General features: G+C 48.0%; 1 protein-coding gene across 4 annotated transcripts in view; it reads left to right on the top strand.

Annotated features, from left to right (window-relative positions):
• The first annotated feature begins 137 nt into the window (after positions 1 to 137).
• slc2a9l2 (solute carrier family 2 member 9, like 2) overlaps positions 138 to 12548 on the top strand; it is a 177799-nt gene continuing 165388 nt past the window's right edge. For 2 of the 4 annotated variants that reach the window (XR_014207956.1, XM_082177030.1), the window contains exon 1: positions 9634 to 9743. The gene's annotated coding sequence lies outside the window, so the exon portion shown is untranslated. Of the gene's footprint in view, positions 593 to 9632; positions 9744 to 12548 lie in introns of those variants that run through there. The other 2 variants (XM_082177032.1, XM_082177033.1) reach the window with 2 other exon arrangements.

Below are 12548 nucleotides of genomic sequence, written 5' to 3'. Positions count from 1 at the left end.
TCTTCTGTCCAGTTTGTGTCTTAAAGCTGATCCACAGACACTCACACACTGGTGGATCTAGAACACAAGTGCAGGTCATGTTTTTTCCTCAGTATTTTTGTCGTCTTTTTTTTTTTTTTTTAGGACAAATATCTAAACATTCTTAAATAAAGATGCATTTACTCTCCCAATTGGCAGATTTTTTTTATTTAACAGTATTTAATATTATTATTATTATTATTGATTAATTATTCCAGTACATATGGTGACGTCAGCGTGATCGTGACGTGACCTGCAGTGGAACTAAAGGGCGGGAAAATGTGCACGGGAGGGTCGCGAGCGCGTCAAAACACCGAATAATTAGCATATTAGTTGCTGAGAGTGACAGGCGTCATTACAGGGTCAGAATAACCGAGTGTTGGTCATCATTAGCAGCGCTGTGACTGTGTTCTGACACGAAACTGGTTAAACTATACCGGCAGTCTCCAGTAGAGTGAAGAACACTTGGACTGGACTTGCAAACATGTTGACATGCTCAAAACTAATAGTACCTAAAACACGAGCGAGATGCTGTTTACACGACGCTGTGATGGAGCTGTGAGGGTTTCTCAAGGTAAGACTCGACTATTGTTCCTTCATTCGGGACTGTTGTTGATCTGAGAGAGAACTGAAGTGCCAGCAGGAATATAACTGCGTGTCGGGTTTCAGTGTTTCTCCTGCTGACCGGCAGAGGGCGCCATTACACCACACATTCTGGCCTCAGGTTTCAGTGTTTCTCCTGCTGACCGGCAGAGGGCGCCATTACACCACACATTCTGGCCTCATTTAGTTAGTTCAAACGGGTTCATTATTCATTCTTAGTATAATCATTTTACTGAAAGTCTATATGGGAAAAAATTAGCATGATTTGAGATGTTCCAAAGACAAATCTTAAACTGTAACGGGTCACACTGCAAAACATGAGGTTCTTCCTCAGTGTTTCTGTCTCGTTTTCCAGCACAAATATCCAAATATTCTTAAATCAAGATACATATACTGGAGAAGAAGCAAAATAACTGAAGATATTAAGACTTGTTTTATGAAATGATTTTATGTATCAAAACAACCCCATTGGGTGATATTTGTTCTTGTTTTAAGCACAAACTCACTTCATTTTAATCCGTTTTTCATTAAACAAGTCTTAATATCTTCAGTCATTGACTTTTTATGATAGTCACCTAAAGATATAGAACAGAAAAATATTTCATAATTTCATGAGGTTTCTTTGTTTACATGTTTCTTCAGAATCCTGAGAGTGTAAAGTGTGTTTATCCCAGAATTCCACAGTGGAGGTTTGGATCTGTAGTTTTGTAAGCTGTTCGTTCACTGTGAAGGATGTGGAGATACATGAACAATATAAAGTGAATTACAGTAATGAGACTCATGTGAGACACACACACACACACACACACACACACACACAGAGAGAGAGAGAGAGAGACGGGTATATGAGGTGAGTTTCTGTTTCTTCTGATAGATTCTGCTGTTTGTTTACAGTCAAATAAGAAACTGAGATTGAGTCAGTCAGTAGTAGGAGTGAAATGATGAACACCATAAAGTGTGTGTGTGTGTGTGTGTGTGTGTGTGTGTGTGTGTGTGTGTGTGTGTGTGTGTGTGTGTGTGTGTGTGTGTGTGTGTGTGTGTGTGATAAAGACCTCTGACACTCATGCTGGAGATATTGGTGTCATAAACATCATATCAGTGTGTTATGGCTCACTTCAGGGAATGTTTGGCACCGGATATTAGCAGATCTGGTGTTGTTGTGTTCCTGATTTACACAGAATACAGTACTCACTTATTATTATAATATAATACTGTATGTACTCATTACCTCAGCTAACAGGGAACGTTCTCTCAACGTTCTGAACAAACGTTCTTCCAGCGTTATTAAAGATTCATCAGAGATATCCTCATGTGCCGGTGATGATCAACACCTGTGATTACTGACAGAACGCTCATGTTTGGATGAACTAACGCTGTAATATAATGTGTGTTCAGTGTTATCTGGTCTAATGATGTTCTTAATGCTAGAACTAGTGCTGGGCAACGACTCATTACCATTAATCGCATCCAAAGTAAAAGTATGATTATCTTGTATATATTAATACACATTATATGCATGTATACATTTAAGAAAAAAGTGTTTTTTATATATTATATCAATTATAAATATATATACATTATATGCATGCAAATATTTCTTATATACATGCATGAGTGTGTATTTATATATACAAAATAATCACACACACACACACACACACACACACACACACACACACACACACACACACACACACACACACACACACACACACACACATATATGAAACACAAACTTTTATTTTGGATGTGATTAATCGTGATTAATAAAACTAGCTACTCGTTGCACAGCCGTAACATTATTCATACATTGTTCATGTAACGTTCTTTAAACTTCTTTACTTGTTTCTGAACCTTCAGAGAACATTCAAAAGTAATATTCCCGTAATGTCTGAAGAATAATTCAGTGTAACCAGGAAAACCCTGATAAAACAGTTTTAAAACTGGATATTTTAGAGAAGGTTCAGGAATGATGTTTTCACGATGTACTGATGATAACCTGCGGACCGAAGAGTGTGTTATAGAGCGGGTGATGATACAGCGATCTGAAGATTAGATAACTCACTCTCTCTCTGTGTGGAAAACACCACGCGACTCGTAAACTCACTCTGCTATTGGCTGATGAAACGGCTCGTCTGATTGGCTATAAAAGATTCGTTATGTGTTGTTGAAGGGTTTGCAGATGTCGACTCACACTGGGGTTATGAACGCCTGTAAACACACTTTTGGAGTTTTTCGAGTCGTGTTTTGCATTTGTGAGTCGAGTTGTGTCCCGTTTGAGTTCATACACACTGATGACATCATCACTGTTTCGTTTGTGGTGGAGTTTCGTTCTGATAAAAAGCTTTTTAAAGCTTTAGTGCCGACAGACAAACAACATAAAACATGATTATATATATGATCCAATTGAGGAATATAACAAGCGATTCATAAAATGTATTCATCAGTAGTGATATGGAGTGTGTGTGTGTGTGTGTGTGTGTGTGTGTGTGTGTGTGTGTGTGTGTGTGTGTGTGTGTGTGTGTGTGTGTGTGTGTGTGTGTGTGTGTGTTCACTGCAGAGTAATTACTGATGTGTTGATGTGTGACCGTTTACTGTGACTGATCAATATAGCACTGATCTGACATCATATCAACACACACACACACACACACACACACACACACACACACACACACACACACACACACACACACACACACTCATTTCTGCATAATTCCTCCGCCTGGCTCTATAATATGCAGAAGCAGGAACAGGAATAAGAGTCTTTGCTTTATAGACCAAACCTGAGAAACGGCACATCTGGTAATAAATAGTAAACATTAAATGTTGAAGCGCCGCCAACAGAAGGAAAGCCTCGTCACAGAGATCGCATGATCTTATAGTTAAACGGCCCTGGGATTAAAAACTGCAGTTTTACTGGGTTTCAATGGGACATGTTTGTCCAGAAGCTGCTGAGAGGAACTATTGTGTGTTTCTAGAGCTAAATAGAATTATTAAAGGAAATGGTAAAATAGTAAAACTCCAGTAATAGCCTAACACACACCTGTGCAACACTCATGCAGTCGCCATTAACACAGGCAACACGACCAGTACAACACCACTGAAGAAGACACAAGTGTCCATGAAGAGGCACAAGGGTTATGTAGATAAACAGACCAATCAGACGACAGCTGCAGTGATGTCATGACTTTACCAGTCAGCCATTGGCTCTTCTATTTAGAAGGCGGGATTTATTCCGTCATATTGCGCATCACATTTTCTCCTATTCACAGTCTGTTCTTGATATCAATAATGCGATTGTTACTAGTGACAAAGTTAATTTCTGGTATCATTAATTCGATTGTTACTTGTAAGAAAGCCATTTTAGATTTCTGAAATTACTCTCTTAATTATTGATATCATAAATAAAACATGTAACATGTTGAAATACATTTACAGATATCAAGAATTAACATTTCAACTAGTGAGAATTTAGTTCTTGATATCAGGAATTTACATTTGCACTAGTAACCATGTAATTATTGATATAAAAAAAGAATTATTTTCTAGTAAGAATTGTAATTCTGATTTGTGAAATTGGAATTTCAGCTCGTAAGAAATCAATTCTTGATATCAACAATTGAATTTGAATGGCAGCCTATGGTGGAAATACAATACAGATATCAAGAATGTGATTTCTGTGAGTGATGACATCATTGTTGATATCAGGAATTAACATTTTGATTTACTGGTGGAAATGTAATTGTTACCTGTGGAATATTGAATATCTATATACCGTAAAACTTCAAATAATACCCAGGCTTTTATTTTCCCAAATCGCCGAACTGCTCCGGCTTGTGTTAGAGACAGGCGTCTGTATGAGACAGGCCTTTAGTGTAGAGATGAGCATGACAGCAGGAGGTTATCAGATCTGTGTTTGTGTTTAACAGATCAGTTCATGTCAGATTAGCCTGCTATATTCCCGTATGTGTAAAGGGGGTCGCAGTCGCACACCAGACGAGAAGCGCAGCGCCACATCTTTACAATTCGAACACATTATTCTCTATGAGTGTACATTGTCTCAAATCGTCGTTATTGTATACTGACTTCACCCTGTGCTGCAATATACATTCAGTTTTACACTCATTAACAGAAATCAGCTGCGTGGATGAAAACTTCTGATGTTATCGGATTTTCAGGTGATATTCTCAATTCATTCAGTAAACGGACGCTCTGAGGTAAAGTGTTCAGACTGCAGACTTAACGATTGTATTTAATTGTACAGTACAATCATAACATAGTACAGACATGATCTTAATTCCATAATATCCTTAAACATAACAATATCGCTGGCCATAAACTGACAGTGCGCGTCCGGTGTGCGATACCTCGAGTTGTCATAGACGCGGCGCTGCGCTGCTTCTCGTACGGTGTGCGATACCTCGAGTTGTCCTAGACACGGCGCTGCTTCTCGTACGGTGTGCGATACCTCGAGTTGTCCTAGACACGCCGCTGCTTCTCGTACGGTGTGCGATACCTCGAGTTGTCATAGATGCGGCGCGGCGCTGCTTCTCGTACGGTGTGCGATACCTCGAGTTGTCCTAGACACGGCGCTGCTTCTCGTATGGTGTGCGATACCTCGAGTTGTCATAGATGCGGCGCGGCGCTGCTTCTCGTACGGTGTGCGATACCTCGAGTTGTCCTAGACACGGCGCTGCTTCTCGTACGGTGTGCGATACCTCGAGTTGTCCTAGACACGGCGCTGCTTCTCGTACGGTGTGCGATACCTCGAGTTGTCCTAGACACGGCGCTGCTTCTCGTATGGTGTGCGATACCTCGAGTTGTCATAGACGCGGCGCTGCGCTTCTCGTACGGTGTGCGATACCTCGAGTTGTCATAGATGCGGCGCGGCGCTGCTTCTCGTACGGTGTGCGATACCTCGAGTTGTCATAGATGCGGCGCGGCGCTGCTTCTCGTACGGTGTGCGATACCTCGAGTTGTCATAGATGCGGCGCGGCGCTGCTTCTCGTACGGTGTGCGATACCTCGAGTTGTCATAGACGCGGCGCGGCGCTGCTTCTCGTACGGTGTGCGATACCTCGAGTTGTCCTAGACACTCCGCTGCTTCTCGTACGGTGTGCGATACCTCGAGTTGTCCTAGACACGGCGCTGCTTCTCGTATGGTGTGCGATACCTCGAGTTGTCATAGATGCGGCGCGGCGCTGCTTCTCGTACGGTGTGCGATACCTCGAGTTGTCCTAGACACGGCGCTGCTTCTCGTACGGTGTGCGATACCTCGAGTTGTCCTAGACACGGCGCTGCTTCTCGTACGGTGTGCGATACCTCGAGTTGTCATAGACACGGCGCTGCTTCTCGTACGGTGTGCGATACCTCGAGTTGTCATAGATGCGGCGCGGCGCTGCTTCTCGTACGGTGTGCGATACCTCGAGTTGTCATAGATGCGGCGCGGCGCTGCTTCTCGTACGGTGTGCGATACCTCGAGTTGTCATAGATGCGGCGCGGCGCTGCTTCTCGTACGGTGTGCGACCCCCTATAGATTATTGGCAGCATAAAAAAAACGAAACGATGTGACAGCCATGGGCTGAACAACACAAGTTACCGGTAATATCCATCGAGCCTATGAACTAGTTGCCCGAAACACATCAACAAGAAAGAATGAAGGCCACCCTGTAAAACAACTGCAATCATGTGATACAAAAGGACCCTATTCATCACTATCATCATCACCGCGATCCTCAACTACAAGTTCACTGGCGAATTCCTCCTCCTCGTCGCTCTCCTCCACTTCCCTCTCCGGCCTCCGCTAACTCTGCCTCCGCTAACTCTGCCTCCACCAACTCTGCCTCCGCCGCTAACTCTGCCTCCGCTAACTCTGCCTCCGCCGCTAACTCTGCCTCCGCTAACTCTACCTCCGCTGCTAACTCTGCCTCCGCTAACTCTGCCTCCGCTAACTCTGCCTCCGCCGCTAACTCTGCCTCCGCCGCTAACTCTGCCTCTGCTAACTCTGCCTCCGCTAACTCTACCTCCGCTAACTCTGCCTCCGCTAACTCTGCCTGCGCTAACTCTGCCTCCGCTAACTCTGCCTCCGCTAACTCTACCTCCGCTAACTCTGCCTCCGCCGCTAACTCTGCCTCTGCTAACTCTGCCACCGCTAACTCTACCTCCGCTAACTCTGCCTCCGCTAACTCTGCCTGCGCTAACTCTGCCTCCGCTAACTCTGCCTCCGCTAACTCTGCCTCCGCTAACTCTATCTCCGCTAACTCTGCCTCCGCTAACTCTGCCTGCGCTAACTCTGCCTCCGTTAACTCTGCCTCCGCTAACTCTACCTCCGCTAACTCTGCCTCCGCCGCTAACTCTGCCTCTGCTAACTCTGCCTCCGCTAACTCTGCCTGCGCTAACTCTGCCTCCGCTAACTCTACCTCCGCTAACTCTGCCTCCGCTAACTCTGCCTGCGCTAACTCTGCCTCCGCTAACTCTGCCTCCGCTAACTCTACCTCCGCTAACTCTGCCTCCGCCGCTAACTCTGCCTCTGCTAACTCTGCCTCCGCTAACTCTACCTCCGCTAACTCTGCCTCCGCTAACTCTGCCTGCGCTAACTCTGCCTCCGCTAACTCTGCCTCCGCTAACTCTGCCTCCGCTAACTCTACCTCCGCTAACTCTGCCTCCGCTAACTCTGCCTGCGCTAACTCTGCCTCCGTTAACTCTGCCTCCGCTACCTCTACCTCCGCTAACTCTGCCTCCGCCGCTAACTCTGCCTCTGCTAACTCTGCCTCCGCTAACTCTACCTCCGCTAACTCTGCCTCCATTAACTCTGCCTCCGCTAACTCTACCTCCGCTAACTCTGCCTCCGCTAACTCTGCCTCTGCTAACTCTGCCTCCGCTAACTCTACCTCCACTAACTCTGCCTCTGCTAACTCTGCCTCCGCTAACTCTACCTCCGCTAACTCTGCCTCCGCTAACTCTGCCTCCGCTAACTCTGCCTCCGTTAACTCTGCCTCCGCTAACTCTACCTCCGCTAACTCTGCCTGCGCTAACTCTGCCTCCGCTAACTCTGCCTCCGCTAACTCTGCCTCCGCCGCTAACTCTACCTCCGCTAACTCTGCATCCGCCGCTAGCTCTGCCTCCGCCGCTAACTCTGCCTCCGCCGCTAGCTCTGCCTCCGCCGCTAACTCTGCCTCCGCTAACTCTACCTCCGCCGCTAGCTCTGCCTCCGCCGCTAACTCTGCCTCCGCCGCTAGCTCTGCCTCCGCCGCTAACTCTGCCTCCGCTAACTCTACCTCCGCTAACTCTGCCTCCGCCGCTAACTCTGCCTCTGCTAACTCTGCCTCCGCTAACTCTACCCCCGCTAACTCTGCCTCCGCTAACTCTGCCTGCGCTAACTCTGCCTCCGCTAACTCTGCCTCCGCTAACTCTGCCTCCGCCGCTAACTCTACCTCCGCTAACTCTGCATCCGCCTCTAGCTCTGCCTCCGCCGCTAACTCTGCCTCCGCCGCTAGCTCTGCCTCCGCCGCTAACTCTGCCTCCGCTAACTCTACCTCACCCGCTAGCTCTGCCTCCCCTAACTACCTCCGCCGCTAACTCTACTTCCGCCGCTAACTCTGCCTCCTCTAACTCTGCCTCCGCTAACTCTACCTCCGCCACTAACTCTGCCTCCGCTAACTCTACCTCCGCTAGCTCTGCCTCCGCCGCTAACTCTGCCTCCGCCGCTAACTCTGCCTCCGCTAACTCTACCTCCGCCGCTAGCTCTGCCTCCGCTAACTACCTCCGCTGCTAACTCTACTTCCGCCGCTAACTCTGCCTCCGCTAACTCTGCCTCCGCTAACTCTACCTCCGCCACTAAGTCTGCCTCCGCTAACTCTACCTCCGCTAACTCTGCCTCCGCTAACTCTGCCTGCGCTAACTCTGCCTCCGCTAACTCTGCCTCCGCTAACTCTGCCTGCGCTAACTCTGCCTCCGCTAACTCTGCCTCCGCTAACTCCGCCTCCGCTAACTCTACCTCCGCTAACTCTGCCTCCGCCGCTAACTCTGCCTCTGCCGCTAACTCTGCCTCTGCCGCTAACTCTGCCTCTGCTAACTCTACCTCCGCTAACTCTACCTCCGCTAACTCTACCTCCGCTAACTCTGCCTCCGCTGCTAACTCTACCTCCGCTAACTCTGCCTACGCTAACTCTGCCTCCGCTAACTCTGCCTCCGCTAACTCTGCCTGCGCTAACTCTGCCTACGCTAACTCTGCCTGCGCTAACTCTGCCTGCGCTAACTCTGCCTCCGCTAACTCTGCCTGCGCTAACTCTGCCTGCGCTAACTCTGCCTACGCTAACTCTGCCTCCTCTAACTCTACCTCCGCTAACTCTGCCTCCGCTAACTCTGCCTCCGCTAACTCCGCCTCCGCTAACTCTGCCTGCCTTGCTTGCGCTAACAGCTCCAGATGCGCAGGGCTCTCTTGCGTGCACAATCTGCTCCATAGAACTGGCTTAAACAGACGATCTGACGGGTTTTAGAAGATTAAATACAACCCGAAACTAAAAAAACAGACCGGTCCTCTATCAGAGACCGGCCTTTATTTGCCACACCAGGCGTGTAAAAGAGACAGGCGTCTATTTGGGACTCGGCTATTATTTGAAGTTTTCTGGTAGAATATCTCACTGGCAGATATGTATTCTTGTTTTAAACACAAACTCACTTCATTTTGATAAATTTTTAATTAAACAAGACTTCATATCTTCAGTAATTTTGTTTCTCCAGTAGCTGTATATTGATTTAAGAATGTTTAGATGTTTGTGCTGGAAAACGAGACAGAAACACTAAATAATAAACATATTTACGGCAATGCTGGTAAAGTTGGATACACATAATAGTGAGCTGTTACTGGTTCATCTGAGGATTATGAAGGGAAGATGATCTGATGATTGAGGTGAAAGAGAGTTTGGAGAATCACTGAAACAACACCTGAGATCACAGCGGGACGCGTAACATGACCAGTACACTGCTGCTTTTGTTGGACTTCGTCCTGAGAGGTACACACACACACACACACACACAGAGAGAGAGAGGTGTTTATGAGCGAGTGAGATCTGCTGCTCATTCACTCCACGCTGAAGATCCAGACGAGCTGTTCGGGAGGTTTGTGCTCTTCAGTCAATGTGTGCGAGTGAGTGTGTGTGTGTGTGTGTGTGTGAGTGAGTGAGTGAGTGAGTGAGTGAGTGAGTGAGTGAGTGGGAGTGAGTGAGTGAGTGAGTGAGTGAGTGAGTGAGTGTGTGTGTGTGTGTGTGTGTGTGTGTGTGTGTGTGTGTGTGTGTGTGTGTGTGTGTGTGTGTGTGTGTGTGTGTGTGTGTGTGTGTGTCTGTCTGTCTGTCTGTCTGTCTGTGTGTGTGTGTGTGTGTGTGTGTGTGTGTGTGTGTGTGTGTGTGTGTGTGTGTGAGTTAATCATTCAGTTAGACGTGACTCTGGCCTGTTCTCACACACACTCTTTGCTGGTTTTCTGCTGGTTTTACTCTGAGCTGATGATGTTTGATTTCAAGCTGATTTTGTTTAAAACATGTCAAACAAAATGCAGTATTAATGACACACTCAGTATTTGTTTCCTCATAAATTTTGGCGGACATGTTAAGATGACCCCTCCTTGAACTGGCACCTTATCGTGTTGGAGGGGTTTGAGTACCCGAACGATCCTGGGAGCTATGTTGTCCATGTCGGATGCGGGTCGGATACGGGTGCGGGTCGGGTCGGGTCGGATGCGGGTCGGGTCGGACGCGGGTGCGGGTCGGGTCGGATATGGGTGCGGGTAAAGAAAACAATATTGTGAAAGGCTGCTGCATGCATTTTCGTGTTGGATAGCCGCAAATGTGGAACTTCATCGCTGAGGAAGCACGCAGATAACTGTGGTAACAAAGCAGTATTTTTCAAATTTAACACTGATAAGTATGTGTGGTGGGCAGGGCATGTTTGAACCCAAAATTGTTAGATGTAGGCTAGACGAAATTGCGTGGCAGATATAGTGTTGTAGCCGCGTCTATTCGATTGGTAAAATGTTATTAGGCTACTCATTTTTGTGGTAACGTTAGCCATGTTCTTCATGTACCGGCCTTTTGACAGCTTCGGCTGAAGTTGTCCTTGTGTTAATTGTCGTGTAATAACTTCTGTATGACCTGGCAATAAAAATTTTTTACGTGTGTCTATAACGTGATAGTCTAAACTGATTTTATTTCGGTTGCGGGTCGGGTGCTCGGTTCTATTTTAAGCGGGTCGGGTCGGGTGCGGATTTTAATTAGTGCTGCTGTCGGAAAACGGGTCGGATGCGGATTTACAAAATCTGACCCGTGCAGGACTCTGCCCCCCTAGGTGACGGATCAGACTAAGAGCAGTTCATAAGCCCATTATGAAGCAAATAAAAACAAGGACCGAGACGTCGCCCGGCATGGCACAGCCGGGGGCCCACCCTGGAGCCAGACCCAGGGTTGGGGCTCGCATGCGAGTGCCTGGTGGCGGGGCTCAGCCCGAAGGAGTGACTTGGGGCCACCCTCCCGTGGGCACACCACCTGCAGGAGGGACAGTAAGGGGCCGGTGCATAGTCGGATCAGGCGGCAGCCGAAGGGCGGGGGCCCCGATGACCCGATCTCTGGACACAGAAACTGGCTTTAGGGGCGTGGAATGTCACCTCTCTGGTGGGGAAGGAGCCTGAGATTGTTCCTCGCTGGCAAGGCAACGGGGGTGGATGAGATCAGCCCCGAGTACCTCAAGTCTCTGGATGTTGTGGGACTGTCTTGGCTGACACGCCTCTGCAGCATCGCGTGTCGGTCGGGGACAGTACCTCTGGGCTGGCAGATCGGGGTGGTGGTCCCTCTTTTCAAGAAGGGGGACCGGAGGGTGTGCTCCAACTACAGGGGATCACACTTCTCAGCCTCCCCAGGAAAGTCTATTCCAGGGTACTGGAGAGGAGAATACGGACGATAGTAGAACCTCGGATTCAGGAGGCTATTGGGTGGTGGTGGCGCAATGGATAAGACACATGCCTTTGGTGTGAGAGACCCGGGTTCGAATCCACTGTGAGACACCAATGTGTCCCTGAGCAAGACACTTAACCCCTAGTTGCTCCAGAGGCGTGCGACCTCTGACACATATAGCAATTGTAAGTCGCTTTGAATAAAAGCGTCAGCTAAATGAATAAATGTAAATGTAAATGTCAAAATGGAACAGTGCGGTTTTCGTCCCGGTCGTGGAACACTGGACCAGCTCTACACCCTCTCCAGGGTGCTGGAGGGTTCATGGGAGTTTGCCCAACCAATCCACATGTGCTTTGTGGATTTGGAGAAGGCATTCGACTGTGTCCCTCGCGGCGTCCTGTGGAGGGTGCTCTGGGAGCATTGGGTCCGGGGCCCTTTGCTAAGGGCTGTCCGGTCCTTGTACGACCGGAGCAGGAGCTTGGTTCGCATTGCCGGCAGTAAGTCAGACTTGTTCCCGATGCATGTTGGACTCCGGCAGGGCTGCCCTTTGTCACCGGTTCTGTTCATAATTTTTATGGACAGAATTTCTAGGCGCATCCAGGGGCCAGAGATTGTCCTGTTTGGGGACCACACGATTTCATCTCTGCTTTTTGCGGATGATGTTGTCATGTTGGCCCCATCAGACCAGGACCTTCAGCATGCACTGGGACGGTTTGCAGCCGAGTGTGAAGCGGCTGGGATGAGAATCAGCACCTCCAAGTCCGAGGCCATGGTTCTCAGTCGGAAAAGGTTGGTGGAGAGTTCCTGCCTCAAGTGGAGGAGTTCAAGTATCTTGGGGTCTTGTTCACGAGTGAGGGAAGGATGGAACGGGAGATTGACAGATGGATCGGTGCAGCTCCTGCAGTAATGCGGCCGATGTACCGGTCTGTCATGGTGAAGAAGAAGCTGAGCCACAAGGCGAAGCTCTCGATTTACCGGTCAATCT

This window comes from Leuciscus leuciscus, assembly GCF_965113295.1.
Source record: "Leuciscus leuciscus genome assembly, chromosome: 8".
Lineage (NCBI taxonomy): Eukaryota > Metazoa > Chordata > Actinopteri > Cypriniformes > Leuciscidae > Leuciscus > Leuciscus leuciscus.
Note: the sequence above shows the minus strand (reverse complement) of the source record. Positions and strands in the feature narration are given on the sequence as shown.